At 37.2% G+C, this 26,143-nt stretch overlaps 1 pseudogene; it reads left to right on the forward strand.

The window, feature by feature from the left end:
- The first annotated feature begins 989 nt into the window (after window positions 1–989).
- On the forward strand, window positions 990–4,601 carry LOC139798774 (uncharacterized; annotated as a pseudogene).
- Window positions 4,602–26,143: the final 21,542 nt, after the last annotated feature.

Raw genomic sequence — 26,143 nt, forward strand, 5'->3', positions numbered from 1 at the left:
TAACAGAACACAAGATCTGTAGAGGCGCATACAACTCTTTTAAAGTCTCAGAAGTGCATTAGGCGTGCTTGAGGGGAGTAAGTATAAGGCATCACTGACATGGAATTGTTTTATAGAAATATGTTTTCTAGTTATATGAAGCCCTCCTTGTCAAGAATTCTAATCAAATCCCTGGATGCAATACTTGTCTAATGAATGTATTTTTGTTTAATTTTGAATAACAATAGTTTTTTCACATGTTACTGAGGTATGCTAGCATGTTATATTCATTCTCAACAGTTCAAAGACCATGAAGAAATCAGGCTGGCTATTTGACTTTTGAGTTTGCCATGAATGATTGCTGTAAGTCTTTTGCTCCCCCCTCAATTTGCAGTTAGCTAGTTTTCTGGATCCCAGTAATTTGTTGCTATGACTGTTGGATGCTATCCCTTGCTTTGTGTGTTCTAATGAGCTCAATAGTTCATTTTGAGCTTCTGCATCTGGTAAAGATAATAACCATTACATCTCTCTTAGTCACAGCTGTTCCTGCAGTCCAGGGCACACTGGGTTTTGAGTTTAAAATAGATTTTTATTCTATAGTCTTTGTGCTGAAGCCCACAGTAGTTACTGAACAAAATGTTCTTAGACATTTGCCTGAATAGCATCAATCAATGGCACTGCTTATGAAGAAGAAAGCTATTTTTGAGATGTAAAGAGGCTATGCATATAAGCTGGCATTTACTTTGCTGTGCTACCTAAGTCTAGACCTGACATTTTTGTTTTCATTTTTCATTTAATCCATAGGTACACTTTAATTAGAATGCTAAATGTCTGTGCTCCTTTGTACAAAAAAAAAAAAAGAAAAAAAAAAAAAAAGAAAAAAAGAATGGAAGAACCTCTCCTTTTTTTCCTGTAATGATGACTCCCTTCAGTAATTCAAGGCAAGCTATACAGTGTTACATCATAAGCCACACTGGGGTGGTTTTAAGGAAGCCTCACAAAGTTCAGCTATGCAACAGGAAACTGATAGAAGCAGGGCTAAAATCCAGGCAGCACCTTCACCTACTGACTGCAGTGAAGAGGTATGATTTATTTATCATGAGAACAGAGATAGTCTTCACTTATGAAAGAGAGCTATATTTCTCATTTTGTAGAATTTCTTGAGGACCAAGGTCTCCAAGTTATTTCTTAGGAATCCTCCTTCGTAAAAGGTAGAGTCCAAGATAAGGCACCTTCTATGGAGTTTCATGTGTTAGCGTCTTTGGTAAAATGATATGTTAAGAATGTATCTTTTAAGGACAGCTGATGCCTCTTTTGCACCTTTAGCAGCCACAGGAGGAATTGGAAGAATATTTCTTTTGAAATACTGTAAAATGATCTTAAAGGCTGTAGCAGATATAGCATCTGAAATCTGGCTATGCTCCATAGAACAACAAAGCACAAAACCATTTGGTCATCTGAACAGAAAAGACCAGTAATTAGAGCACAATCACACAAACAAGTTGCTTTGGAGTGATAGGTTAGGACTGTTTGCTGATCTAAAAGAGCTGCCATAGGACATGCTCTTGGTCAGTTGCAAATGCAATTAGCAAGAGCATAGTCCTGCTGCACTCCGAGTTTTCCAGGTGTGTATGCCATTACTTAGCAAAGTATAGTTCCTGATATGCAAGTTATTTAATAAAAACAAGGGAGTATCTGTATTTTGGCCACAGGGTGTGAGTGGCTTTTTGGGAAATGGCAGACTTTGGAGGAAACAGCAGCATTATCCCTGAAATAAGATATACAATTTAAGCATCTGTTTTGTAAGATATCCAGTTCTCTGATTGTGAGAGTCTGATGTCACTGATTTGAAGTTGTCTCAAAAGAGAAATTTTAAAGTGAATTGCACTGGCTTGGGTGGAGGGTCTCCGGATTACTGAAATTATACTGACAGATGTTTTTTGTGCCATTGTTCTCTGCAAGGAGGTGGAGGCTGGCAAGGTTGCACAGCAAGAGGCTGCAGCTCTTCATGAGGAACTGTCAGCCCTTAAACACAAGTTAGAGGAAGGCCATAATATGTCTGAGACTGTCACTACAGTCGGGGAGGCACCAGATCATGCCCCTGTAAAAGTAAAAGGTGAAGTTGATAATACATTCCCATTGGAGAAATTAAAAGAATTAAAACAACGAATGGATAAATTAGAACTATCTCAACTCTCCAGACTTTGTCCTCTTGTTAAAACCGAATATACTTCGAGGATGATGAGGATAACCACGCAGGTGTCTTAACAAAGGAGCTATCTGCACTTGAGCTGACTAAACTCCTAGGGAATTAGGCAGTATGCAGAAAGAATCTGAGATGGAGTATGTGTGGCGTGTGTCCTTGTCAGGAAGAGATGAGATTCTCCTTACCAAACAAGAAGCTGGAGGCTTCTAGGGGCCTGGTATCTTTCTAAACACATGAGATAAGCGTGCTCCTTGGTCCTTCACTCAGCGGGTTGCCTTCTGGGCTCAGCTCATTAGAGCAGGGAGACCCGCTGGACATTAAGGGAGGAGTGGATCAGTTGGTAGAAAGTGTGCCAAAGGCCACTTACCTACAAATGATGAATGACTGTAAGCTGGATTTGAGATACTCGTCCCCCATGTTTCTGCCAGTGGGTCCAGAACAGATGACCCCTTTGATACAGGGTCTGCCAAAATCACTAAAAGCCATGGGGATCCAACTGCAGGGCCAAATCAGAGCCACCACCACCCAAGACCATTTGCTAGCTGCATTGGAGCATGAGGTTAACCCTGGCTGCAGGACTGAATGAAAGATTTGGACTTGGGGAGAAGTAGCTCAAGAGCTAATCAATTATGGCAGGAAATTTGGACCCGTGGACCAGGGAGAGGCAAGGGGTATCCTCAGAACCCAAACCCAGACTTATCTGGGAATAGGTCCCCCCAATATCAGCGGTCGAGATCGAATCTGTGGCTAGAGGGGCTCCAAAAGGGAATTCCCCAGGAGATCATGGACAGGCAACCAAGGCAGTCCTTACAAAGAATTGTAGACAGCTGGCCAAGAAAGTACACAGTGAAGATGAGTCAACAAATAAGCATTCTCCTGATGTAATCAGTCCTTCTGTGCCTCCCAGTGCCCTACAGGGAAAAGAGATCCCTTCACCCAGCATAGTAGATGTGGTGTTGGAGGGTGGGAATTTTTAAGGAGGCTCACTGAAAATGAAAAAGGAGACTTGCTTATAACATGTTTAATAGGATCTAGTAAAACTCCTGTGACTCTTGTTGATACTGGGGCACAAATATCTGTCCTCGAGGGTTCCACTGTGAAGTACTGTCGCATCTTGCCTTCAAAAAAGAAAATTTGGTCACTGGTGCTTTCAGAGATATTCAGAAACAAAAGACTGCCCAAGTGTCCCTGTGGTTACAGGGAGAAGATAAGGTGCAAATGGTAGATACAGTCTTGGGAAATTTTCGTACTAACCTCTTGGGCCTGGATGTTTCAAAAAGGCAGGAGTGGATTGATGATCAAGGACATAAATGGATGTTTGGTGCTGCCTGCTCCACCCTTCATCTCCTGCAGATGGCACCCAGTCTCCCTTCATGTAAAGTTACAAATGTAAAACCTTACCCCCTCCCATTGTGGGCTAAAGAGGGAATGACTGAGGTTCTATTAGAGCTGAAGAAACAAGGGATAGTGGTCAATACACTCTCCCCTTTTAATTCACCAGTGTGGCCTGTCTGAAAGCCTAATGGTAAATGGAGACTAACCATAGATTATAGGTGGCTTAATGCTAACACTGCATCCCTAGTAGCAGCAGTACCTCATATTGCATAGGTGACTGCTGATATATGGGAGAACTTTTGCACCACCGACTCTGCGCTGGTGTGGGAAAACAAAGCCTTTTGCCACTCAGGGCTTGAAAGATAATTTAGTCCTTATTTTGATAAAGGGGTTTGCCATTGCTCTTAATGAATCTAGCATTACTGCCTGCCTGCCTTTCCCTAAGTCAGTTGGAGATCCACTTCCAATGGGAATTCCTCCCACAGACATAGGAGGTAGTTTGCTACGGCTGTGGGAAACCCATGGCATGATTAAAATAGGTGACCCCTTTTCCCCGGATAGAGGATGGATTTCTTTAAAACTCCATCAGCCGTTTAATTTTTCTATGTTCAAAAGCACAGCTTGTACCTACTATGAAGAAGGTAAAAACTTGACTTTACCATGTACCCATGTCATATGGGGGATAAGTGACTTGCAACCCTGGGGATGACCAACCTATATCCTGCAATACGACTAACCTATTAATACAAGCTGGTGTGTACAATGGGACACAGGACAAGATTGTCCAAAACCAAATACCCCTTCTCATAATTGTGCCTGGTTTAGGCCAGGTGCATAAGGTTTTATACCATTTGGGTCTGGGTTTTCTTTTGGCACTGTATCAAACCAGTCATCACTTTGGTCTTGCCAAAGGGTAATAAATTGTTCAAACTGAGAGCAGCACAATTGTATGAAATATTATTGGCCAGTTTATATCACTTTAAAAATGGGCTCTTTGTGCCAAAACCATAGTATAAACTATATGACAGTGAGCGAAAAATTCGCTCAATTCCCAAATGACTGCTTTGTTGCATCCAGGGATACTCCAGCTGGTTTGATATGGGCCTGTAATGACAGGAATACATATACCTCCTGATGGAATGGGTTACCCAATCTCCAATGTACTTTAGGCCTCCCAACACTTTGTCCCTTTTGGAGGCAGACTCCTATTCAGCCCCATTGGATAACTCATATAAAAAGGGGAAGGGTGACCCTGGATGGAACAGTGGAAGAGTGGCAAGACCCAGGGGCAGCTACCTTTATAGCCTGGAGAATGGAAGGGTTCTGGGGTCTGGGGGTGCCATTACATGGACATGATTATAGTTAAGTAAATAAGCCTTTCAAGTGGAAAAATTAGCTAATGCTACGGAAACGAGTATAGTGTTACTTAATCAACAATTACAGACCACCTCAAAAATAGCCCTCCAGAACCGCATGGCACTTGATCTAATGTTTTTACACCAAAATGGTCTTTGTGACTACCTGAACCTATGTAACAATGATTGTTGTATTTATATTCCTAATATCATGATGGAACTCAACATGCAACTAGAGAAGATGTTCCTAGTAGCAAGGGACACGTGAGATCTGAGAGTCAATGAATGCTAACTGGCTTTCAAAAATATTTGGCTGGTTTGGACTCGGTGTGACTGGTTGGATCCAGAGATTGCTACAATCTGGGTTGATGTTTATTGCAATGGTAATCATGATGGGTATAGCAATAATGAGAACTGTCACCCTGCATGTGGTTTGACTGACTGGTTATACTCCCTTACGCAATAAAGAGAATCCTACTGATGTTCTTCGTATCGTTAGAGTGCTCTGGGCTAAGGTCCCCATGGTATTAGGATAATGCAAAAGCAAAGGGTGCTAGCTGTGTGCAAATACACACACAAGCCTGCACAATATTCATAATTGTAAGATTTCAGTCCTGTGTGCTTGACTGGCTGTATGCACATGGGATGACAAAAAAAAAAAAAAAAAAAAAAAAAAAAAAAAAAAAAAAGTCTTGGGATGAAATTGATAGTAAACTAAACTGCATCTATTCTTAACTATAGTGGAGCTCTAAGTGATGGCTACTGCTTCACCTGTATCCAAGTGATTCCTCAATCATCATAGCTGCAATAAGTGTTACTCCCTGTAACTCTTAAAGGAGTTAAAGTTAGTAAATTTAAGGTTAGTTAAACTAGATCTTATGCATTTATTTTTTGTTTACCACTTGAAAATCAAAACAAAATAAACTGTGCGAAAAGGAGAAGAGTGTGAGAGTACTGTTTTAGAATCTGCAGAACCTGGATGTCCAAATTTATTTACAGTGGCTAAGCTTTCCTTTTTACAAACAGAAGGAGAGGTGGTATGTTTTTTCTACCAGCACTTTCTGAACTCTTGCATAATAAACATGAATTATATAAAATTATGCAAATAGAAATCTAAAGAAATCCAATATACTATTAATATTATAATATTATAATATTATAATAATATTAAAAGTCAAATAGGTAGCTTTAAAATACCATAAATTGTAAATACATAATCTTGCTTCTAACTCCAAAGAGTAAGTGAAAATTATAATCAGGACCTTTAGACTCTAGATTCTCTTTGGCCTTTCTCATAATTTATAGCTTTGATACTTTGGGCATCAAGCTGGTAAAACGCAGAGCTCAAGGATTTAATATCATCAGTGTACCTTCAACTCAAGTCAGCTAGATTTCATGCCAGGCATTTTGCAGGGAGGTGGACTTCTGAATGACACCCTGTTTTCCAAGAATTTTAAAGGACATTTCTCTTAATAAGTATAAGTACATCTCTAAGAATATAAGAATGTTAATGTTCTTAGGGACACATTTTTACAGATTAATACACCAAGAAATATAATAATATGTCAAGATATGAAGGTCATAATTCTAAAATAAAGCTATTTCAAAATAAAACTTGGTAACTTTTCCAGCTTTTCTATAGAAACCAGTGTGGTGGCATAGGAAGAAGCAATTGTAGTTTGTAGTGGTCTGTACTTTCTTTCAAGATATATACATTTTTTAAAGTTGGGGTATACTTCAATGAAAGTTCTGGCATGGAGTCCTACTAATCAGCCATAGCTGAATTTACACAAGTTGTAAAGCCAGCATGACAGAATAGCTGGAGAGACAATGCATGGATTTAATATAGTTTGCCAGGGGGAATTCCTGGAGCTCGAAATAATAATATCTTCTACATGAAGTGAGTGTAGCATTAATCTTCATAGAAAGTTCAGTTCTCCTGAGATTGTGGAAAGATAATATAAAACACATTAACAGAAGGAAGGAGCCAGGTAACATGGAGCTCCTTTAATATAATTCAAATCTAATTTTAAAAAGTCTTAGCACTTTTTCCCTCTGCAATTTGTTAGACTCAGGCATTTAGGATGACAGATGACAAGTGTGTTGATACAGTCAGCATGTGTGACTGTACATCTTTTTTTAGTTTGAGATTTTAAGACCCAATTCATAAAAAGAATTATTTCTGAAATTACTGACTGTAGCATCACCATTTATGCTATTTTACCTGAGAACCTGTCTATCATACCCGGCCTATTTTATGGAGGCTACGTTTCTCCTATAAAAATGTGCCTTAGACTGAATCTTAATTCATACTGTTTCCACCTGAGAATAAATTATTTTACAGTGTTACAGAAATGGGTTTGAATGTGTATGGGGAAAGAGATAGAAAGTTGTGTGACTTCTACCTGGGGCTGATTTGACAGTACAAGTGTACAAATGGAAATGTACTGCTGAGCTTTATTTTTTCCTTGTAGACAGAAAATATTTGTATTTGCAAAAGTAATTCATTGTTGTTCCTTTAGTTGAAAGAAATTTGACGTTGACTTTAACTTTCTCCTTTCTTGATGTTATTGTGATTAGAATGCCATCCACATGATTTTAAACATGCCTTCAGGATCAGAGGTATGTAGGGTACCAAGAAAGAGAGATGCTGGCAGCCAGTGAACTTGATCTTGCAATGGAAGATGTGTTTGTATGAGAAAGTATGCTGAACTACAAGCAGAGGATTTAATAAAGAGGTCAAAAGAAGCAGGAGGAATAGGCTGGTGATCTGGTAGAAGAGACGTGCCCTGCATTCATTATGACATTTTGTGCAGGGGCAGCAAGAGGGTTTTTTTTTCAGATCCGTCAGAAAAAGATTTCTGTTTCCATGGTTAATCCATGTGACAGCCTCAGCTCACATTTTTGTTAAGGTCAGCTCTCCAAATATTTGGACAAAGCAATACTCCAGGGAGGCAGGAGTAAGATGACAAAGACTCTAAACTGCATGTGTATTCACTGGACTGTACCTAAACCAGTATGACCTTAACATACCTTGTCTCTGCCCTGCAGCATAAATACTGTCTCTGTGCATATCAGGCATATAAGTTTATTTGTGCTGCTGAATGCTAGGCACAGATTTCCACACCCAGGTTTTCTTACATGTCCTTTGTCATTTCACAACTACTTGCTGGATCAATTCCATTCATTTTTGTAGCTGAGACAGATATTGTGGTTCTTTGTATAACAGGAATGTAAATGACACAAGGGGACTAGGGCTATTTAATATCTCAATTTACAAATGTGAAAACACTGGAATTCTAACTAGAGTGACCAGGCAAGACTTAATTAATGGGTGTTTATGCAGCACTTGGAAATTCCTCGTTGTACCTATCACTCTGCAAGAAATACAATGCAGTCTCCTTACAAGGGTCTTTTATTGTACACAGGAGCAGCCCAGGCTCTTGTCAGCTATTGTAAAAGTCAGTAGAGCTGGCCAGATGAATGTAGTTTTGGTGGGTGAGTATCTTAATTATCCTGGATGACAATGCAAAATCACTTTACCACTCATACCCTACTGAATTTACAGTAGGAGATGATAAAATTCTGAGTTAAAACCTTGTATCCTGAAAAATGCATACATTGATTGTGCTTTTTAGTATAAATTTCATTGAAAAGCTTTGCCTAAAATAAAGAAAAAAGAGAAATAAAATAAAAATCAGAAAAATCTCTAAAATAAGAGAAAAAAATTCTCTAAGGGTAACTTTTTGAACAAAGTTCAAAAGCTCAGCCTAGGATATTATGTGTTCGAATTTTTCTTTTTTCTTCATAGTTTTCAAGAAAATCTGTGGATTTTTTTTTCCATCAGTATCATGTCCCAGAAAAAGAAATTACTCACAGAAGTGTAACTTTTAATCATGTGTATTTAAAAAGGTAATAGTGTGGTTTACATTTACACAGAGATGCACAAATATTCTTGGACATCTTACTACTTTGTTTTTCCAAGGCATTATTCTGTGGTAATTACTATATGTTTGTATTGCTGTATGTCTTTACTTATTTTATTCCTGTACCAACGTTTAGAGAAGTACTGTTGCTTTGTTTCAGTGTTAATTAGATCCGTATATATAAGTTGTGGAAACAAGTGTCTGAATAGAGACATATTCATGTTATTATTATGAGATTCTTCCAAGTGTCCACCTTTGTTTTTTTTTTTCTCAGGCATGTAAATTTTTATAAGACTGCTTTCTTACACTATCTGCCTGGTCAGGCTTATCTGCTCCAAAAAGACTTTCTTAGACTTCCTTATTTTCTGAAGTATGAGACGCAAATGGCTTTTACACATAGTAACATACTTTTAATAGAGTGAGTCTTAATGTCCAAGAACACAGAGAAAAAATGTGCATTCTTTTGTGCTTGAAATTATGAGTTGAAAAGCACTGATACAAGGACATTTCAAATTCAGTGTCATGGTGGGGAAAAATTACACCAGAAATCTTCATGTACTGTAAGCTTCATGCATCAGCACTGAAGTGAAAAGGTCAGCACAAATTCACTGAGTTTTCCATACTGCCCGTGGCTCGTTCTGTCAGCTGAACCTTAGACAAATGTGACAGTATTCACTGCTGAGTTCCTCTCCGGGCTTTCATAATGTTCTTTTCTGATGTAGCTAGGGACCAAGAGTACAGGTTTTATGTGTTTTGTGAGAATGATATAAAAAGTTCCCCTTTATGTAGGGATGCAGGTGTTCCGAGACTCAAAGGTGAAAGACCATCTTTGTGACTCTGGACAGTCTTGAGCAGGAATGTTTTGGGTGCAAATAGTTAAACTGTCAGAAAAAAAATACATATTCAAGGGAATACAAAATAGAAACCTCAGTAAGATACCCCATTTTGCTTGAAGCATCTTTTCGCAAGTTTTCCTCTATTACTTGAGACCAGTTTTTAATGTTGAAGGGGTGATTCTGTAAGCTGGTCAAATGTCATTATTAGTTTTTCTTTCTGCAGAGGGCTGGAAGCCCATTAATTGGCCATGGTAGGGTTTCTCTGATGCACTGTAACCCTGCACAGTGTGCAAGGCAGCATTTTGCTCACGTTGCTCAAAATTCTCACTGGGCTGAACAGCATGCACAGGCTGCATGCTGGAAATAATTTTTATTGCCTTCTCTTCTCTTTTTAAGCAAGGTATGATGGCCTGAAGACATTCCTGCCTCGTGGTTTAATCACCTCTATTTCCTTTTCTTGTGAGGGTTTGGGTTTTTTTTCTTCAAAAAGCTTTTCCTCACTATTGGTAAAATGACAGTTAGGAATACTAACACTGACAATGCTTAGAAGATTAAAAAAATAACTACCCAACCTCAAACAAAAAGAAGTATAGATGTGGTCTGCACAGCTTTTACAACTTGCTGTCCCCTGCCTGTGAACTGAAAGGATGTCTGTTCCTCTCATTGCTGAGGCAGCAATGGTTTTGTATTTAGAATATGAGTAAAGGCTCACTATGCAGTACAACGGAGACCTTAGTTTTCACCCATTTTTACTGCTATATGTCTTGTTGTCCTCCATCTTTTCAGTTACATTCATTCTGTGACTGTGCTGGGACATAAAAGTTTTTTTTCTGTTCTCTGCATGCCTTTATTTTACTTTTTTTACATTAGCGTATTTGCTACTGTTACGAGTAGGTTGGGTAAAGGATTGCTTGTTTGTTTATGACAGGGCCATTCACCTTGGTTTTATCTGGTGGAACTGATAGCTCAAATCAGGTCTCTCACTGATCTCATCACTTTACTTAAAGCCTTTCTGGTTTCTTCACCACTGTCATCCTCAGAATTGTAAATCAGTACCCTTTGATATAAATATAAAAGTCTGGGAAGCTTATGCTGTGCATATCTTTCCCTGTGCCTTGCTTCATTCAGTTCTAATGCTAAATCTGAGTTAAGGAAATAAAATGCAATCCTGAATTAGCTCAAGACTACCAGAAAGTGATTTCTAAGTTTGAAACAAACTTTGCATGATACTGGTCTATTTTTTTTTCTCCTTTTTAGTAGTCTCTTCAGCAAATGCAAGTAGCTTTTTTGAAAGATGCAAAAAAATATCAGAACTAGGAGATTGAAATGGTCTTACCATAATGGAAATCTTAATTTTTTGAGGAATTTTTTTGTTTCTTCAAAATAATCTGGAGTAATATGTCTCAAGACATTGAATGATTTTGAGGAGCACAAGTGTTTTGTCAACTGTACCAATTTTGACAATCTGGAGTAAGCTATAAGTACAATAAAATACAGCTGTGCCCTGTTTTACCAGACTGGTACAGAATGATCTGTCATCTGTTTTGGCCGCATAGCAAGCAGTGATGCATTTCTTTTGCTCCAAGTCTGGACACCAAAAAATAAGTGTGCAGGAAATAACTCTTTTGCAATGATTGTTGAAACTCTTATGATTTAAAAAAATGAGATATTTAAGAAGAGAGGCCTAGTACTTTTCAGGAGCTTTAAATTGCAACTTTTCTGATGTCTTTTACCGAATTAGCTGCTGAAGCCAGATGCAATTTTTAAAAGTGGCATTAAGACAATATCCATGGAAAAAAACTCAAGTCCAATCCTTCCTAGTTACTTCATCTGAAAAGTTGAGGGTGAAAGGGGACAGTTGGAACCCCTTAGCTACTAAGGGCTTCAACTTAAAAGAACCGAGTAAGTCTTGGTCTTATCCTTCTATTTCCCTTGTTGGCTCTTCACTTTCACCTCCTGTTAACACCTCTACTGTGTTAAATATAAATGCCTCCAATTTCCAGATTGAATGCAATATTCCTTTCAACAGATGAGAAGTAAAAAGTTTTTAAGGAGATAAGTGTTAAAAGACATTTTTAACTGAATCAGCTAAGCTGAGGAGCAGAAAATGTAACAAATACTTTGCTAACTCCTTTTAATATAATTTTAGTATCATTAACCAATTAATTTAATGTAAGATTTTTATCACTTAACTCACTGTTCCTAACAGCTGGGCATGTAGTCATAGCTAACTGCCTAGGGGAATGTCTGAGGCTGTGAGTTACTTCAGGTGGTACCCTACCACCCTGAGGTGCCTGTCACAGGAAGAATGTATCATTGGCTGGAGGTAGTTTTCAGCACTGATTGTAATGGAAACTTCTGAATCTGGAGAGGACTGGCTGCCTGAGTGCTTGGTGACTAACATTAGATGAGATTAATTTTACCTGTGGAGCTGAAGCAAAGTCTTCAATCAACCTGTTGATAACTGCTCTTCATACCTGAAAATGCTATTCAACAACCTACTTAAGTAGGTACTTCACTTTAGAGACATATATATGCCTTATTTATTTTTCTGTTGGACTTCTAAATTCCAGAAATTCCTCAAGATTTCTTCACTAGGACCAATTACATACCCTGACATGGTAATTGGTACTCCCACTGTAGTCCTATGGCCATGTAGTCCATGTAACAACCTTTTCATTTTCATGTGAGTGAAGTGAGACTGGTAGGATGGTGACTCATTCTTCTTGTCAGAGTAATTTTATTATAATTTGTATTATTTGCCAAAACAGCTCTTTGTTCTGTTTAGAGAAAATACTGTCTATCAGACACAAAGATATAACAGGTATTTGTTATTTACATTGTTGGATTAATTCCAGGCAGCACTGTGACTAAGCTACGAAAGTTCAAAAAGGAGCTGTGGTCCTGCTTACAACACACATATCCAGGGCTGTCAATGAAATTGTGGCAGTAGCTGAAATGTTCAGTGAAGTAAATAGGGCAATGGAAAAATAAAAAAGGGCTTCTGAAATGCAGACTATGTAAGCAAGATTTTGAAAATGTACATTACATTGCTGCTGCCTGTCACACCATCCACTATATCTTTCCTTCCTCTCTTCCACTTCCGAAAATCATTTTGATGAGACTGCCTCTAATTTGAACCTCACATGGTTTCAAGAGCAGAACTTTATCTGTGATACAAGAAAAATCTCTTTCTGTGGAAAAGGCCCTAATGACAGCATATTCCCCGAGGAAAGCCTCTGCCTTGGGCTGTGTCTCTACAGGAGAGAAAGTGAACAACTGCAATATTCCTTGCATTAAATGTGTGTGTGTGCATGTGTATGGTAACATGACACAATGCTTTGCTCATTTTACTCTGAGTCCTTCAGCTGACAGATGAAATGATTTCAGATGAAACGATAGGACCCAGAGTCAGTTCTGTTAATGCATGTACTTGGACTGTTTGGCATATAATACATTTAGATATCTCATTTAAACATACCTCTGGGAAAAAACTCTGGAAATCAGAAGTGATTGAATGGATGAGCTGCAGCTATGCTGCTTCTAGGCCCAGGAAAAAAAGCAAGTATAACTGAGCTGATTTTCATTTCAAATGTTTCATTTGCAGTGAAGTATCAACCCAAGGCTTACATAACCAGGCTTGATTTTCTTATAGCAAAAATGGCTTGTTAACTTCTAAGTTAAATGTAGAACATTACCATTTTATGCTAAGGAGCAGGAGAAATTTAAATATATACTTCCTCTATAACAGAAATGTACATAACCATATCAGTGATAAAATACCACTTGTCATTACAAGCCTTTATCACTGCTTGTGATTAGAAATAGATTAATTATATTATTAGACATACTGCTGAGGAAATTATTGAGGAATTGAGAAATATTGTATATATAACTATACCTCATTTAAAAATTATTATTAATTTTGGTATTTGATGGGAATGTAGAATATTTTTAAAAATACCTACTATAATTAGTATGCTACTTAAGAAAAAAAAATACAGTCTCTTAAAGGTTGAGGAGGCTTTTCTCTATATTTGTTGTGTAGAAATAATGCAGGTTTTACTTGAGCAATTCCTCTTTAACTTGGGTGATTTTTTTTAATTCTTATCTTTTTTTTTCCCCTGAACACTGTGTGACTTTCAGCATGCAGTTTGAGGTTTCCATCTGGGCTGGTTTGCTTTCATTCCAGGATTGAAATCAGCTGGTGTGTTTCCAGGATTACTGAATGGTTGAACCTACCTCACTGATATATAGGGTCTAGAGAAAATGGTTTTGTTTAAGCGAGAGGGAAAATGTCCAAAAAAATTCACCTAGTCATCTATCAAAGGTGCCAGTGCAGCCAGTGGCTTTATTTCTCAGGAAATGAGAAATGAAAGTGTATAAGGGGAGATTTTTTGTCTGTTTTCTGGGAAATTTATTCTGTGAGTTATTTTTGCTAAGAATGTCATTTTCCTGAGGTAGAGCAGGAATATGAAAAGCTCTGGGAGAAATGCATTCCCAGTTTAATTCAGTATAAAATGGTGGAGTTTTATTATAGCCAAAACTCTGTCAGCAGCTCCACAAGCATCACTTGAGATGGATGTGACTTCATGTGTTTGATAATATAGGTAGCTCTTGAAAGAGTTACTAGAAGGAAATAGGTATGGTAGCAAAGAAAATACTGTGTTTCTTCCCCCATATAATACTGTGGGGGCTCTCTGATTTCTCTGATCTACATTTACTATGGCTGTAGGGCAGGTGTGGGTTCTTTATTAATGAATATGACAGGTACGATCAATTATGATACAGTCTCTGAGATGCAAAAACACTCCTCATAACTGGACTAAGAATATTAATTCATTACACACAGAGAACCTGACAGCCATGGATTAAGTAGGATGGTTGGTTTGTTTCTTATGGTGTGGGCCAAATTAGAAATGATGACTGAGGGAAATAGCGCTGGGTCTTAATTTGTGAAAGGTACATTTTAACTGGTAGGCATGTAACAAGACATTTCTTAGCATTATTTCTTTAGTCTTGTTCTGTGTGGTTTCTTTGGTATTCAGCACTCATCAGTATTTCACTATTACTTGTAAAGGTGCAGTATCAAGAATTTGATTTTTATAAAATATTGTAATTTCCTTGCCTCTCTTTTATTTGATTTTTACTTACAGCTTCAAACAGCATTTCACACAAAGAATAATAGACCTAGTGTCTGAGAAAAAAATGTATTTGGATTCTATAGTAGTTTCGCTGTTTAATGTAAGACAAGGACAACTGAATGAAGCCATGACGAGGTGTCACATGAGAACCATTTCTGAGACATTAGCCATGGTCTGAGAACAAAGGAGGACAGACTATTTGAAGGTGGTAGTGAGAAAAGGCAAGCTATCATTATTATCTTCTTACTATTTTCTCCATGTAATTAAAGATTTTAAAAGTGGATGAGTAAGGATATTCAGTCTTGTTTACTATAAGCAATGTTTCATCTGAGGCAATAGACTCTCAGAAAGCTTGGCTGATTTGCTATATTTAAAGGAACCTAGAGTTTTTCAGAGGGAAATGATGCTGTTGAAACTTCTTCCTGAGCTACTTTATACTGTAAAGCATGAGCCTGATCTGTTTGTAAATTCATGAATTTTCAATGGAGCCAAGCAGATATAGTGCAGAAGAGAACCAGCCCTTATTTTATTTAGTCTTTTGTCTAAGTGTACTCATGAGTCTGCCCTGTAGGGTAAATACTGATTTCATAACAGTTAAAAGACAAAAATTTGCATCAGGAGTAGAGGATGCCAGAATGTCATATAGGTAGAAATGCTTTTATTCTGTCCAGCTATTTAAGACTAAAATTTTACACTTGTAAATCATTATTGTGGGATCTAAAGCACTAACTTAAAAGACTGCTTTCTTTCCCATCACTGTGATGAAAGCCTTGAAAATCTCTTATGATAGCTTTAAGCTATACCATAATGGTCACTAATGTAAGACCTGATGGCAAAAGTAGTCTCTTCCTAGAACTTGAAACCAGGAGTCAATCAACTCTATCAGTTTTTCACATCAGATTCTCTGGATATAGGTCGCAACTCCTTCTGTGATTCAGATACAGGTGTATCTCCTACAAGTTGAAGTAGCTTTAGGAAAAAGAGGGCTCAGTTTACAAATTGTTATATTGTTTTCAATGGATCCGTCTGATAATTATTATCCATTATTATATCCAAATCTAATCAGTGAAATGAACTTGGCAATTAAAATATATATGTTTTATGTAGGATTCATCTTTTATATTTAAGGACAGAAAAACAATTCTGTGTTCTTGCACATGACAGGTGGAAGGTCTAAAACCTGCTGAAATTAGATGTCACTCTCAGTTACTACCAGTCCTCCTTCCTCACTCTCACACTGCAGAAGAACATAGCTACATTTTCTGAACTACAGCGTTTTAATGTGTAGCCACACACTGTCATCATTGCACGCTGGCATTAATGTACAATCTCTGTAAAACAGTCTTGTTGCTGGAAAATAATGCTTCAGTAGTCAAAGTGATAAAGTCATGTTCTGAATTTCATTTTGATACACTGAATGCTTTTGTTAAAGTAGTTGCAGACTGTATACATATTTTTGTGTTCAAAATTCATGAATGTATTTACAAAAGATGAATTCTTTATCTTCCTCTACAGTAAGGAGAGAACCATTTAATTGGAAGTTCATGAAGACAGCAATCACCAAGCTAGTGGAGTGATAGATTAAGTACTGTTTTGTGGTGAGTTAAACTGAGACTTCCATACACTGAGCTTCTTATGTGAAGGTTCTGTGTTACATTCCTTTTTTGTTACCTGTGGACCTGCTCATAGATAGCTGACAGTTCATTAAAGAAATCTGCTAGGTAAACCACACTTTATCTTTTATATCTGTACTTTGATCCTTACAGGAATAGATTTTTTGCTAACATGCTTTAGAATGACAGTTCTAAAATTTGGAAGCATGCCCTGACTGTAGTAGGGTATGATCCTGAGGCAGGATCCTGATGTTGTTTTGGATTATCTGCGGGAGCACTGCCAGAAAGAAGCAGCCTGGGAAGGCCTGTTTGAGGGGGATGGAGCAGCAGTGAGCAGAAAGTAACTGGACTGGGCAGGGATCTGCAATGGGAGGTACAGAGCTGCCATCCATCCTTTGCCATTGTTTCCTCCGCTTGGAGATCCTGAGAGGTGGGAAAGTGTTACCTGCCAAAGGTGAGATTTATTGTCTGCTGTTGAGAGTACTGTGGTCATTCACTTGGCCACTGCTTCCAACTTCATCTCTCCTACCACTCTCCCTTCCTTTCTTCCCAGGCACTCCCCAGTGTTTTTGACCCTCTGCAGAGATACATTTCACCTTTGTCCTTTTCTGCTTGTACCTCCCCACTCCAGATCTGTGCTTTTGTAGACCATGTGTTTAGGATGCTGAAATGGGCTCATTAAAAAAGTGATGTGGGAGGGGCTGCTGTTCCACCTAGACAATTCCATACAGTAAAAATGTCTTGCTATAGACTAGTGAAAAATCAGCTTGCATCAGATTTCTGTGGAGGCTAGAATTCAGGAGGTAACTAGGCTGGGTCTTTTTAGTGGAATTAAAGGGAAATGCATTCATCTGATAATTATTTGGCATGCTTGATAAAATATTTTAGAGCTGATAAGATGTTTTTAGGATCTCATGATATATGTACAGAAAGAACATAAAACCCAGTGAGATTTTCCTGCTTATGTAATTCTGAAATAATTTACTTGTGGGTAGCAAAAAATATAAACCAATATTGGGATATTTGTAACACTTTCAGACTAATCCAGTGTGTGCTATTTAACTCCCTAGAAGTAATATTGAAATGTGGGTTAGAGAGAAGTCGTGATTAGGCTAATTTCCTTAGAGTATTTATAAGGAATGGGTTTGCCACATCAGAGAAAAGGAAAAATACAAGAAAAATAAAAACAAAGCAGCAGTATAAATGTGCTTACTGGCTGGAATTATTTTATTTTCTGTTTAATGGCAATGCACACTAATTGTTTGGCCAGGGATTCCCAGTTTTTCATAGGTTTCAAATCTGATTAAATAGTCTAATCTCTGTATGGCTTAATTTTAGTTCTTCAGTGAGATTCCTGGACACTTTAGTAAAATATTACCTGGGTCCATATTGCTTGGCATAAAATTATGCCCACGCTGCCCCAAATTAACATATCTGAAGCACAGTTGCAGATACTCTATCAACAAAGAGCACAAAAGAGGAGAGATATCTAGGGCAAGCTATAAATATCAGGCAGGATAATCCTCTTACCAGGAAGGCCCATTTCCTGGTAAGCATTTCCAGGCTGTGGGTAATGGTGGCTGCAGCAGTTGTTACTCAGGTGGAGACACTTTCCTAATTCTACTTGAAGAAAGACTCAAGGTTGGAGCTGCAATGGTTATATATGGAATATACAGAACTTGTTTTGATGGATTTGCTCTTAATAAAAGCCATACAGTTTGTGTGACTTTTTTCCCCTTTATAACTGTGAGGAAAATGTGTTTTGTTATGGGAAAAAAAAAAAAAAGTAAAGGGGAAAAAAAAAAGACATTATAGACTTCATAGCATAGTGGGTTTTGTTCCTGAGTAGTTATTATACACCACAGAGGACTTGTCAGGAACAGTTATGCAAATGTATATTTTTCACACATATTGGATAGTATTTATGTGTGTATAATGTATGTGTATGCTACACATGTATATTCTTAGTACATACACGTTATTTATATGTATGTACACATACAAATATATATGCACATGTGAGAGAGAAGTCAGAAGATGGTTTTTGAGGTCTGTGTAAGAAATACAAGAAATAATTCTATTATTCCCAGTATGTGTCCCTTGGGAACTATCATTAAGCATTATTGTTGACTAGGAGTGACCCTTTTTCAATGTTTGCTCACTTCTTCAAGCAAACATATGACATTTCTTTGAGTTATTAAATTCTTTCTGTTTTGTCCCTGATGTTGTGCTGTCTCATCCAGATAGCTTTTAGCTGGTACTTTCTGAATGTACCACAATGTCAGTTCAAAGTTTTTGTGTTTCTCTGGCACGGATGCCTAAACTGAAAATTTCCAAGCACCCTGTGACTGAGCATGCTGCCAGAATAGCAGATGGATGGGAACAACAGATTGTTGGCAACCAAGAAGTGTTATGAAACATTAGTATCATATAGTTACATAGACAGTATTTTAAATTCAAAAATATATGTTGGTGCTCTGGGTGTATGTATGTACATGAGGGATCATAAGCTTAGCAGGTTGAGTTATTTCAAATTTGAACTATAATTCAGAATCTGTTGTCTGCTACTTGCATAACCCTGAGCTGTTATATTTCTGTGCCTTCAAGATTTATGTTTAGTTTGCCCTGAAAAAGACACGTTTCAGAAAATAAGGTAAAAGGTCTAATTGTGCTGGCTTCTAAGACCACATTAAGTATATATCAGTATCTTGTCATATGTCCTGATACTTTTCACCCATCTAGATTATTGTAGAATTCATTGCAGGAATTAATTTACTTGTGTATTTTAATGTCACATATATTTCTGTGTTTCAAGTTGTATTCTTTCATTGCAGCTAATTTAATTCACGGAATCACAGAATTGTCATGGATGGGAAAGACCTCTAAGATCACCACATTCAACTGTCAACGTCCTCCCCCTGTTAAGATAAATAATACATATACCTATATCTATAATACCATGCCCATTAGAGCATGTCCTGAAGTGCCTCATTTACATGGTTTTTATATAGTTTGAGGAATGGTGACTCCACCACCTCCCTGGGTAGCCTGTTCCAGTGCCTGATTACTGTCTTAGTAAAGAGATTCTTCCTAATTAAGCTGATAGGGTGACACTTTTGAGGTACAACTGACCAACTTTTACTTCCTTTTCTGCCCCACACAGAGAGGAAATGTTTGTAAGTAGAAAACAGTGGCAGGTATTTAGAAGATCCCACTGGATGCTTATCTGTATCATAATTACCTTTGAAAACAAGGCACTAAATACGCTAATAGATAATTAATATGTTAATACATTATGAGTATGTTAATACATAGTAATTTTCCTTGGGGTAGACTTCCTTTTTCAAAAATGGTTTGTTGGCCATCCCATTGAATACAAAATACATGACAAAATAATTGGGATCTTCTGGTTGGTTATACCTGCTCAGCATAATCCCATAAATTCTCATCCTTTCTTCAAGGCGTTGGGTTGATTAGTTGATGGGACAGAAGCACAGGTGGTGTTTGCCTCAATTCCTGCAGTAGCAGAGATGAATGAGGAGAGGAGCCGGAAAACCTATCTTATCAATAGGTGGCTTAGGGATTGGTGCCACCGGCAGAACTTTGTTTTTTTTTGACCATGGGTCAAATTTCATCAAACCTAGTCTCTTCAAACCAGATGGGCTTCATCTATCTAGCAAGGGCAACAGGACTCTAGCCCATAAGTTGGAGGGGCTGATAAGGAGGGCTTTAAACTAGGTTTGAGGAGGGATGGGGTTAAAACCAGGTTCTCCAGAAAGGAGCCCAGGGGTGGACAGCCCAAGTTAAGAGCCAAATCAGCAGCCCAGCTGAAGTGCATGTACACCAATGCACGCAGCATGGGCAACAAACAAGAGGAGCCGGAAGCCATCGTGCAGCAGGAAAGCTATGATGTGGTTGCTATCATGGAAATGTGGTGGGATGACTCTCATGACTGGAGTGCTGCCATGGGTGGCTACAGGCTCTTCAGAAGGGACAGGCAGGGTAGGAGAGGTGGAGGGGTAGCTCTATATGTTAGAGAGTCTCTTGACTCTGTAGAAGTTGAAGTCAGTAACGATAAGGTTGAGTTCCTCTGGATCAGAATCAGGGGGAAGGCCAACAAGGCTGATATCCTGGTGGGAGTCTGTTACAGACCACCCAATCAGGATGATGAGGGTGATGAATTATTCTACAAGCAGCTGGTGGATGTTTCAAAATCGTCAGCCCTTGTTCTAGTGGGTGACTGTAGAAAATCCGTGGAGGCTTAAGGACAACACGCAGTCACCAATATGGTTAAAGTGAAGTCATTTATTAACAATTCACACTCGCTTTATATAGAGCCCTTGTTTATAAAATGATATCTTGCAGGTGGCTATATCTCGGCCACAAATCCTGTTCTCACAGAACTTCTGCTGGCTACCACATTACCAGTGGGAGACACAGCTTATATTGGGAAATTGATAAAAAGTGAATTTAGCACACACATTCACACACATTTTTAATCGTTAATATTTCTTAAATTTTAAGTTTCTTATGAATGTTTACTAGATGAACATATGCTGAGAAAATTAAATTCTCACCTGTATTTTAGTCTAATTAAAAAAAAATTAAAATTCTCCTTAGCAGGAAATACTCCCATTGAAGGGTCAAACCATTTTACTACTTTTTAGGAGAGCTTCTCTGTAACTTACTGAATTTAACATAGTCTTCTCAGGACACCAACATAGTTAGCAGGCAGATTCTTGTCATCTTGAATATATTCAAAATATTCAGAAACCTGTCAGGAATTTATGGCTCAGGGAGCATATACACAAGTCCTTTGAATCTTCAGTATGATTCACAATATGTCACAGATGTCATAAGTTGATAAAATTTCACTGACTGCTGTTTAGATGTTAACATTAAGTGAATTGTTGTCTAATTCTTAACTCTTGATAACAATATTAGCTTATGATTTAGTGCTGCTAATGATGTGGAGAACAAGCTGATTTATGCAAGGAGAGCCTCAGCATGTGAGTGGATGCCATATGGAATGACCATTGTAGTCACAAAAAAAAAAAAAACCACAAAAAACCTTTTTCATCATAGAAATTCTTTGATTAAATCACTAACTCTTAATTTCTTATGACCTCACTTATAACAAAAATTAATAAGACTCTATATGTTAGGGAACTTTTCCAGAAGATTTAGAGTTGGTAGAAGAACTAATATTTTATAACTTATGTGTTGAAATATCTTTTAGTTCAGAGAGCAGTGATAATTATATCAGACATCTGGTGCTATATGGTTCAGAAAAGTTGCTCTTTCCAATATTTTTGGTATTCAACAATTGTTTGACAATTTTTTTTCTCTAGTTTGTAAGTTAGATGCTGCTATTAAAAATAAATTCTCTTATTCTTCTTGGAAGCTGGGCACCATGTGTGACGTTTTAAAGAGAAGTCATATATGTTTGATTTTGTGGGAAGAACAGAAGTCAATCAGACAATGCTACGCTGGAGAAAAGAGATGCAGTAGCAAGCTCTATGAATGCCAGATGAATAGAATTATAACTATCCCTTACTTTGGGCTTCTTTATCTTCTCCAGTGGCTCTGCTTCAAACAAAGGCTTCTGCCAGCCTGTTTGGCTCTTGTTAAGGTGATTCAGCACCTACTGATAGTTGTTTACTACCCATTAGGACAAATCATCACAGTAGTAACTGGTATCCAGGTAAAGGCCAGGAGGCTGAAAGTTGATATTTTCTTGAGTTCCCTCAATTTTTTTACATAGCAAACTACATGCAGGTAATATAAGTCATTGACAATATATCAACCCACAGCCATATGTATCTCTCTGACTCTCTTAGATCCATAGTACCTCAGACCCTAGCCAGTGACCTGTCAGCTCATGTCGGGGAGATACACAATTAGTGTTCTTCATCATTAGCCCTTCAGTGCATCAGCCGTTCAGAAGCCTGAAGGAAATGATGTTGAGAAAGCCACAGCCTCATTTCTCTCTTGTTTAATGAGGTTAGTGATAGACTTTAAGAGAGATCACTTGATTGGTTTCTTGGCAAGCAGCCAGTTCAGAATTCCTCACTATGATGTCTCTTTCAGTCTCTCCTAAATTATGGTGATCAAATAGCCAAAGCCTGTCCGGGACTGAAAATAAAAGAATTTAACTTTTAAATTTTTTTAGGACAGAGCAAAATGAGCAGTTTAGAAAAGGGCTTGGAATACATATTCGATTTATATCTAGATACTGGTAGTTCTTATTCATGCATTGTTTTGGTCTGTGATTCTGTTTCTGCATGTACTATACAGTAAACTAAAGAAAAAAAAAGAAGGGGAAAAAAAAAAAAAAGGAATTTGGTAAAGTGTCACAGGATAAAAGGATAAAATAAAACCCAGACAAAATCTCTCTTGAATTTAGGTCTTTCTTCCCATTGTACACTAAAATGTATATATTATAATAAATAAAGTATACATGGTCAATATCAGTTATTCGCATTCTCCTGAATACTTCATACCTCCCCATAGCACTGAAACCTAAGAGATGAAAATGCTATTCATGGTGTAAGAAGTCATCTGCTTGCCAGTTAAGAACATATATCTGTGGAAATTTGGATCTCTCAGCTTTCTGAAAGTTTGCAAGATAAGCAAGTATTACTCTAGCTCTCATTGCTTGCTTGTGAAAAATGTGTGGAAGTTGCATATGGCCAATTGTCTCGTTAGTCCAAATGGAGTTTTGGGATGATAAACTGCTAGCACCAGATTTATAATTGGAATGCTTACAAAACTACTGTAAACTCTTTGCCATAGCTTTCCAACTTTTCCACTGCATTATCCACCACTTAAGGGTGGAGTAGGGGAATTATTCTTAATTAATTCTAAAAAACTTTTGCAAATAATTTCTAATTTTAATTTAAAAATTATTGGGCTGCTGTTCTTGTCTATAAGCTGAGTAGGTACCAAAAATCTAGAAGGTTTATATAAGAAGAATTCAATCATCAGTGTATCCCCGTCTTTTACCTAAGAGTAACTTACCTGCCTTCCTCATGAGCCCATCGTTAAAACCAAGTTGCTAGGCTTGATGTATCTGTAGTTCCTACTGACATTGCCTTCTAAAAGTAAATTACAATTACATATTGCATTTATTACATCTGCAGTTCCACACCCTTCATGAATAATCATTAAAAGACCATTCATGGAAAGTAAACATAGAAAAGAGATCAGTTTAATGTAAAAAACAAACCACACAGGAGTCATTTCAATGCTATCACAAACAAAAATACCATAGAAACTCCTTTACTGTATTTTACAATGTTTTTTATTTCTTTAGGCATCTGTCATTGTTACCTTTTTCAGTTAAAATAGTTCTGTTTTCTAAAGACAGATTTTTAGGAGATATAAAGCGTTCAGCTGGAAGACCATTTGGGACTGAGAAAGAAAGAATTTAAGATTGGGTAAAGTGACCTTCTAGACTTCTTTTCCACTACAAACATTTCCCAGTGAAGAAAACACATTTAAGGGTGATTTTAAAATTTCATTTATTTTTTTTAAATTTTATTTTCTTGATGGTATAATCTAACTCATCTATTTGACTTTGTGTAAAGAGTTGCAAAAAATATCAAGCTCAGATTCTCATCATGTGTGCCTTGGAAAAGTACATAGTAGAAAAAAGGCAGAGGCATCTTGCTTTTTAAAAAAAATACATTGCATGCTATTTTTTGGGGCTATCTTTCTAAACCTGTTACATCTCCAGCTATTGATTCACCCAAAGTTTGGAATTTCTCAGTTACTCTTTAACCCCTATCAAAAAAGCAGGTATCTGGGTCAGAGATAATTGTTTTCTGGCTTACAGTAACTAACTCTTTAAATACCACTGTTTAAATAACCAGTCGGGGAACAAGAGTCACTGTGTTAGGAACATCTACTTAATGGACAGATGCATTTTCTATGTGTTTGCGGGGTTTTTCTGTTCTTTTCTTTGAGTTCCTCAATGTTCTGTTATACTTATCTAAAAGAATGATAAAATATTAATAATTTTATTAGTTACTATTAGTTTAAAATGGTTAGGCTAATGTTGTATCTGCAAATACTAACTATACAGTATTTCAAATTAGTTTTTAAATAAATGCACACTGAAGCATTACCAAAATGTTTTTTGCTTTGCTTCTCTTTATGTAACAATCAGGCTTCTCATGTTCTCTCTCTCTCTCTTTTTTTTTTTTTTTTTTTTTTTTTTTTGGTTGGTTGGTTGGTTGGTTGGTTTTTTTTTAGAAATAGAAAATCAAGATCACCTACCTACATATTCAGTATGGCCTTCACCCTGACTTAATTTTCATCATCTTGGAGGAATGATTTCTAGTGTAAGCAAGGGTTAGGATTCTCAAGCAGGGAATTCTTTTGTCAGCTGAATGTTACCCCAGTTAGAGATGCATGACTCGTTGCTGGTTTTATTTTTAAATTTTATAGCAAGTTTGTAGGATATTTATGTATGTGTTTATGTTGATATTCTGATAATTATTAAGCTAATACTTTTTCCAAATACTGTAGCCTATAAAATCACATTAGTTATTGTGATGCAAACACCATGTGATTAAAAACCATCATAATAGGTTCATGTAGGTTGGTGTCATAAAGAAACCCCATCATTAGTTGGCTTCCAGGAACATCCAGCTATACTCCTTACAACTCTGCTGTTCCTCAATACAGTTTTAAAATGGCAATATGACTTAACTCTTTCAAAGCTTTTTATTCCGAGAAAAATACCATATTATTATTATTATTATTATTATTAATTATTTATTAATATTATTATTTTAAACTCAGGGGGAAAAAAACAAACCAAAAAAATTAATGTTTCAGACAAGAATCTCTGTCATCATTTTGCCTCTGAATCCTGTTTCATATGCTGAAACATACTGCTCTAACATAAGATGGTCCCCCAGCAGCTGTCCTGGGAGAGCTACTTCTGTTCCTAACAGAGCACATTTTGTTTTACAAAAGAGGCTCCAATTATTTTGAATGATGTTTGCAATCTATCATTGCATAATAAGTTGAAAAGGAGCATCGTTTTTAAGTAACCTCCCTATGAAAAAGATCAGCATCATCAGTCAAAACCTCTCCCCTGCCCTTCATTATTTGGTAGCTCAGTGGAAAGGTATCAGGTTAGATGGTTGGGGTTTAGAGGGACCTTGAACTGAAACACTATGCTGAGCTGTAGCAATTAAAACAGCTTGTTGAATTATTAGCAAGACTGCAGTCTTGCAGTGATATGAACTACTCAAGCTGTTTGCATTGGCTTAACAGTAATTCTACATCAAGAATATTAGCTATATAAGCTATGTATCTGTATGCCATTGCTTTTATGCTCCATTTGGCATGCTGTGTCAGGAGCTGTTGATTAGAGATTTCATGGCTCTTGCAATTCTAGAAGTAGCTTTCAGCAGGATGCCTTTCACTGACAATTTTTTAGCTAAGGTTTGCATTGACATAGTTGTAAGCATAGTGTCAGGCATAAAAATGAACCTAATAATAATCCTTTCTCAGTTATACTTTTTAATTCCTGAAGAACTTTGATTGTAACTTTAGCAAATCAACTAAAACTTATCTAGGACAGACATGAATTTGTACCTTGTAAAGAAAATCTGGCAAAACATTTTTCCCTAGGAAAGCCTCTTTTAACTGGTCTCTTTTTAACAAATGGTAAATGTTACATATGTGATACAGATGTTAACAGAACTCACATGCAAACCCTTTGATGGGGAAAC

This window comes from Heliangelus exortis, chromosome 8 (genome assembly GCF_036169615.1).
Source record: "Heliangelus exortis chromosome 8, bHelExo1.hap1, whole genome shotgun sequence".
NCBI lineage: Eukaryota > Metazoa > Chordata > Aves > Apodiformes > Trochilidae > Heliangelus > Heliangelus exortis.